The sequence below is a fragment of the Montipora foliosa genome, chromosome 5, assembly GCF_036669935.1.
Source record: "Montipora foliosa isolate CH-2021 chromosome 5, ASM3666993v2, whole genome shotgun sequence".
Classification (NCBI taxonomy): Eukaryota; Metazoa; Cnidaria; class Anthozoa; order Scleractinia; family Acroporidae; genus Montipora; species Montipora foliosa.
This window is the reverse complement of record NC_090873.1, coordinates 31,791,919-31,799,418: the sequence shown is the minus strand read 5'-3', so window position 1 is coordinate 31,799,418 and position 7,500 is coordinate 31,791,919.

Below are 7,500 nucleotides of genomic sequence, written 5' to 3'. Positions count from 1 at the left end.
GTGCCTGCTATGTCGGCAAAACTACCCGGCATTTTTCCACGCGTGTATGTTAGCACACTTTCAGTGATAGGACCTTGCACGTCTTCAAACAGCTACAGAATTCTGAGCATTGCCACACTTTGTGCTCTAATGATTGTTTTAGCATCCTAGATCACGCTTCTACCACCTTCCAACTTAAGATAAAAGAAGCCATTCATATTCAATGGGAGAAACCTACACTTAATTATCAACTTTATCATGTTAATTTAAAACTTTCTTTGTAATCTTTTACATTACAGCTAATTAGCATTTTGGTTCACACTATATATTCAACTCTGTACTTTGTAATTTAAACTGAAGATGACAGAAGTTTCTGTCGAAACATCTTTTTATCTCCTGGTCTCTATTCGGCATCATCGGTTTGAAAGTCACCGAAGCCTTGTAAGGCTTTCGGGTGTGAGATCAAGGCGTTACTTTGCTCTTCATCACTTGGAGTCTCTTTTGGCTTCATAGGTGTAAAAGTAACGGAAGCGTTGTAAGGCACTCAGGTGTGCATTTAACACGTTACTTTGCTTTTTATCACTTGGAGTCTCTTTTAGGCATCAGCAGTATAAAAATATCATTGGTATGAAAGTCACGGAAGCGTTGTAAGGCTTCCGGGTGTGCGTTTAACACGCTACTTTGCAAGGTCTTTCGAATCGAGTGCACTTACTTCCAGTGTGCCGTCAATGGGTAATCCTATCAGGCGTTTGGACACGAATGCGGCCCTTTGTTTATCGGCATCGTTCAAATAGCGCAACAAGAAGGCATCTTGAATTTACAGTTGCCGCATTTGTTTTTGTGATTCACCCACCCGAGCTCCCGGCAATAAAATTTATCACTGGAACTTGAATATTTTTGAACTCATGCCTCTGCAGTGTGAGTTTGAAGCACTTGAAAAGTGCACGACACTCTGCAGTGGGGCAGTGTGTCTCTTCTCCCGTCGCGTGCTGTCCACACCCATTTGCCCGCTCGTACCCAGTGTCCATGAACTAGCATATCCATTATCTTCCATTTTATTGAAGGGATGCCCAAAGATTCGAATAAGTCTTTTTGGACGTGGGCAGCCTTTGTATGCGACAAGATTCCTCTTCCTACTCTTTGACTTTAAATACAAAGTCTTCACCATGTTTGCAAGGTCTTTCGACTCAAGTGCACATTTTTCCGGTCTGTAGTCAAAGGGTTTTCCTGTAAGAGGAGGGGATACTAGAGACAACAATTTTGATTTAGATGGCTTTAAAAGTGACGAAGAAGACGGTGACAACCAAGCGACCAATAAGAATGATGATAAACAAGAAGCTCGCTAGCTCGAATGGGTGAATCGTGAAAACGAATGCGGCAACTGTAAATTCAAGATGACCTGTCATTTTCGCTATTTGAACGATGGTGATAAATGAAGGGCCTCGTTTGTGTCTAAACGCGTGATAGGATTACCATAAAAGGTCCCTTAGATCCCTAGATCCTTCGAATCTGGAAAAAAAAGCATGAATATCCCCATGGTTTGATGCGTTATCTTGCACAGCGGCTGTTGTCTTTGAATAATTTGATCGCGCAATCGAAAGGGGAAAAAGCCAGCACTCCTGGGGTCTCTTAGCAGCTGTGAAAATACGCTCGCAAGACGGCAAATGATTGGTCAATTATCCTACCAAGTCTCCATAACAACAAAAAAGTCAGATTAATTAACTAAGGGAAACTGGGTAGAGGCCTAAGATCAACTCTGATCAAGACGCCCTTTTGTACGGCCGGTTTAGGTAATTCAGTGGTCATTGTGCGCAGCCGGTTACGGCTGGTTTAGGAGTCGATGGGTTAAGTTTTAGCCAAAACAGACTATCTAGCTCTGAACGCACGCCTCTGCAGTGTGAGTTTGAACCCTTTAAAAAATGTACACACTCGGCTGAGGGGCAGTGTATCGTTTCTCCCGTTGTGTGCTGTCCACACCCATTCGCCCACTCATACCCAGTCTCTATCTTCCAAATTTATTGAAGGGTTGCCCAAAGATTCCAATAAGTCTTTTTGGATGTGGCCGGCTTTGTACGCGACGAGATTCCTCTTCTTGCTCTTCGATCTCAAATACAAAGTCTTCACCACGTTTGCAAGGTCTGTTGTCAAAGGGTAATCCTATCATGCGTTTGGAAAGGAATGCAGCCCTTTGTTTATCAGCATCATTCAAATAGCGAAAATGACAGGGCATCTTGAATTTATGGTTGCCGCATTCGTTTCTCACCCATCCGAGCTCTTGGCAGCAAAATTTATCACTGGAACTTGAATATTATCGAACGAACGCCTCTGCAGTGTGAGTTTGGACCACTTAAAAAATGCACAGCACTCTGCTGTGGGGCAGTGTGTTTTTTCTCCCGCCGCGTGCTGTCCATACCCATTCGCCTGCTCGTACCCAGTCTCTATCAACTCTCAATACCTAGGGCATCCATTATCTTCCAAATTTATTGAAGGGTTGCCCAAAGATTCCAATAAGTCTTTTTGGACGTGGCCGGCCTTGTACTTGACGAGATTCCTCTTCTTGCTCTTCGACTTGAAATACAAAGTGTTTACCACGTTTGCAAGGTCTTTCGAATCGAGCGCACATTCCTCCAATGTGTCGTCAAAGGGTAATCATATGACACGTTTGGAAACGAACGCGGCCCTTCATTTATCAGCATCATTTAAATAGCGCAACAACAGGGCATCTTGAATTTACATTCATTTTCGTTATTCACCCTTCAAAGCTAGCGGCAATGAAATTTATCAATGGAAGTTGATTATTATTGAATGCATGCCTCTGCAGTGTGAGTTTGAAGCACTGAAAAAGTGCACAACACTCTGCCGTGGGGCAGTGTGTCTTTTTCTGCCGTGTGTTGTCCACACCCATGTGCCGGCTCGTACCCAGTCTCTTACAACTGTGAATATCTAGCGTATCCCAGATCAAAGGTATCTTTATTCAAAGAATTTGAGCAATGCTGATCAACCACTACGGCAGTATGCACAGCTGTTGTGGTTATGCAAACGACCAACCACATCAACAAAGTATGAGCAAGATCATGCAACTGCATGGCTTGAGGCAGACATCAGCATTACAATCAGAAAACCAAAAAATAGACCTTTTTGCAGTATGGTGGCCATTTTGATATCTATTGTTTCTAAAGATATCATGGGTTGCTCATATGCTAATATGTATTTGTCCCCTGAGAATGAAACAATAGAGATCAAAATGGCCACCGTATCGGCAAAAAGGTATATGGCATCAGCCACACAACACTGCAGTGGAATATAGGGTAAAATGACGATGGTACTAATGCCTGCATGTTCCTGTACCTTCACATCTCCCATGAACTTTGGAAAATCCATGGCGGTGAAGAAAGGAACCCTTCTGATGTATATAAAGACCTATCCTCCATCGCTGAAGGAGTTACTTGGAACTTGCCTTGCAAAATCTATTTAGTGAAATGCACAGATCAGGTCTGCACTGCCAAAGAAGCCTACCAGTTACTCCGAGATACTGGTGAAATTGAGAGATATCAGTTTCCCGCCACATAAGATGTACTCTATGCTGTTTCTCACTGGAAGGCAGAGAAAGCCTAAACTCGGCCGTCTTGAGGATAGCTGAGAATGGGCGGTTCACAACAGCGCTATACTTTAGCGAACCCTATTTTTTTGTTATTGGTGCGATGGACAAAAGGCTATTTATCCTTGACACTCATGCCATGCAAAACGCAACAAGTGGTCTGGATGGTGGTGTTCTTGAGATATTTCCCGATCAAAGCAAGACCTCTGTAGCAGCCGTTTATACCTGGATGAGGAAGCGAGCACGGGTTACAACAATAGTGCTCATGAATCCCGGGTATGCACTTGTATACTGACGATCTTTTTGGGTGAATGATTAGCTGTTCATGTTACAGCTTCACAAGCACAAAACGCCCTTCAAGTGAAAGTGACATTCCGAGATCCACAAAGCATTTTAAGGTAAGATTAAACACTGAAATACGGGGTCATTGGAGGAAATGTCTTTATAGCTCTGTTTGTGCTTGAGTCAGAATCGTAATTTCTCTTTGACATCTCAATCATCCTATTTCCATGGAAATGTTACAAACTGTTATGATGTCCCATGACTAACTGCAACAAGAAAGTGTAATCGAAATGGCACGAGGTAAGTGAGTCACAGGAAAGAATTACCTCTCTGGTTCATGCTCACTTATCACAGATAAATTGAAACGAGATCTTTCTTTTGATTTTTTTATCTGTTGAAGCATTGCTCCATAGACTGCCACCATAATCGACCTGACAGGATTTTGTTCACAGGACCAGATAACACCAAGGTAAGTGTATGCACATCATTACAACTGTAAGTTATTTTCGTTCTTTGAATGAGTTATTAAACAGAACTGTACAAAAAGGAAACTTGGCTCACAAAAAGTGCAGCTCAGTGCTGTTTCTATCTTTTCATTGCTTTCTTCTGAAACACTCTCAGACTGTTCTCTAGACAGTCATGCGCAAAATAACTGTTATGGGATTCACGGGACCATTTCGCTTGCCGGAAGAGTGTGGGACTTCACAAACCTCCACGCATTTGGAAAGACTTAGTAAAATTAATTGCTGGGACTGCCAGGTTTCTCTCACTCGGAAATCATGCAAACTAACTGTTAGGGAAAGTGTGCAAATGTAAAAAATTCGGTTCATGCTTGGTGTTTGACCCTTTCTTCTAACTCACGGATGGCATGGGACAAAGAAAACAGGAAAGACAATAAACTTAAATATTAGAGTGTAATGTGAAGTGCTAGTTTTCTACTTATATAGACCATGTGAGCGTTACGGTAGCCTCGCAGCTCCTACAAGGTCTCACCTGATTGGAGACCACCCTTGAGGTTTAACAAAAGAACAAATAACAGAAACAATGGCCCTTTTGTTTTAGGCCTAGGGTAACAGAAACAATGGCCCTTTTGTTTTAGGCCTAGGGTCCATTGTTTCTGTTATTTGTTCTTTTGTTAAACCTCAAGGGTGGTCTCCAATCAGGTGAGACCTTGTAAGAGCTGCAAGGTGACCCGAGCGTTAGCCCTACTAATGGAATTGGGCCCACCCAAGGACAGAGAAAATCTCTGACCAGGGTGGAATTGAACAAGGTCATACAGGAGCAGGTCGTGGGAATTTAAGATGTCAATGTCACGGCAATGATTTTTGTACTAGTATAAGGAAGGGTTACGTTTTTGCAAAGGTTGGCCGTGTAGCACTTATATTTCAACAGACTTAAGTATTAGAGTGTAATATGAAGTGCTAGTTTTCTACCCATCTTGACATACTAAATTCCCACTACTTGCTCCCATCTGACCTTGTAGCTCAGTCAGTAGAGCAGCGGTGATCTAACCCAAGGGTCGTGGATTCAATTCCCACGCTGTTCAGAGATTTGCTCTGTCCTTGGGTGGGCCCTATTGCATAAGTAGGGCTGACACTCACATGGTCTACATGGCTAGAAAACTAGCACTTCACATTACACTCTAATAGTTTAAGTCTGTTGAAATATAATTGCTACATGGCCAACGTTTGCAAAAACGTAACCCTTCCTTGTACTTGAGAAAAGACAATAACTGAATTATGGAAGAAATACTACACCCAACACAAGCAACCAAAAAAAAGAAAAATGATGTGAGACTATACCCCTTAAAGTGCGAGAGAATGTTTCATTTCTCATTAATTCATGAAATGATGCCACGAAAAGGGGTGATATGAAGTGCGATATGATTGTATACCCATGTGTCTTTTGCATTGGGATATGGACAATTCAGATGGAAAGGATAAATCAATCAAGAGATGTGGATGTTCTTTTCAAAAAAAGGAGGAGCTGAATCACCCCAATCAGTATCACTTGCACATCAGCTCTGAAAGAAACAAAGCAGGACTTTGTAGGTCTATTTTCTTTATGACCGACTCCAGTGATCAAATTGTCAACGACCTAATCCTCCTACAGTACCACCACAATGTCATTAGGAAAGAAAAGGTAGAATTTAAGGTTCCTTCGTATGGGAACAGGAAGAGCAAAGAATCTCCCTTCTACCCTCAACAGAAGAGTGTCTTAAACGAGATGAACTCAGAAAAGAGCACTTTTGCTAGCTACTCCATCAGCAGTTAACAACAAATGCATGAAAGAACCTGGACGAGCCCTGAAAGCTGTTAACCCTAGTCAACTCCCACGTTCAAAACACCAGTTGTATCAAATGAAATACGAGAAGCCAAAGAAGGAGGAAGGAGAGGAACGTCTTGTTTATGCAAAGAACAAGGAGGAACCATCATCCTTGAGCACCATGACATACCGGAAGACTTGTGGGTAGTAGGTACAAGACAAATGTGTCTTGACATGACTCTTTTTCTTACTTCCCCAGTACTAAGCCGTCCTCTAAGTGTTGATCCTACATTCAATTTTGGCAAATATGAGGTCACACCTTTCACCTACAGGCAGCTTCTCCTAAGTGAACTGGTGTTCCTCCTGTTTTCACTTGGATTTGTGCGAGATAACTGGGAGGAAGTACTACTTCAGCAAAACGAAAAGCTTGCAATGGCATTATTTGGTCTGAGCGACGTGTACAACTTGTCAGATATTTCCCTGGACCTAAGAGTTGACCCAGACATCTGGTTCAGTTGGGGTGAAAAGGATCGCATTGACTACCTCAACAAATTTAGTCAGCTAACCATGGAACAAGTGATGGCTGGCAAAGCAGTTAGAGTGAGAGTTTTCCTCAGACATAACAGTACATCTTCAAGTGCCTCCAGGAATATTTCAGGAGTTGGCAACAGAAATCTCAAATGGAACAGCCATTTTTCTCAATGCAGATCAAGCGATTGTAAAACAGCCTACCCAACAAACAGATGGCCCTCAAAAGTGTCTTGTTCCCAGAAAAGGTTACAACAAAAGAGGACTGTACAGCAGCTGTCCGCCCCACAATTATGTTTGCAAGCATTGCATTTGTGTTGCCGAGAAATTGAACAAACTGCTGGAACACTTCAAGTACCCTTCACAGAGAGTTGGACGGGGAAAACCAAAGAAATGTTCTTTGGTGGAGCCAGAAGCTAAAGAGGGAGGAGAGGCAAAAAATCATTAGCGTCTACCAAGACAGGATTCCTGTGGTACCACCCCACGCAGCGTTTTGGATTGACCTTTCACCAAGGTATACCACAGAACTGTTCATCGGTGCTTTGTTTCCTCATGGACTGCCCCACAGCAATAGTGCACAAGCAATGTCTTTTTGAATTTCCAAGAAGACCCATCATCCTACCTCTGGATATACTGTTTGAGCATGAGGAGCGTTGGATGTATCCAGATCCCAAAAACAAAGGACAGCAACTACCCTCTGCAAGGTACACAACCAAGTATTATTGTGTGAAGAGAAGGTGCATCCTGGCGAGAATCCCCTATATTAAAAACGCGTTTCTTGAAATTCGCAAGCAAGTCATGAAGAGACTTAAGCAATCCCACTTGAATGTGCCTCGGGGTGAACTTAG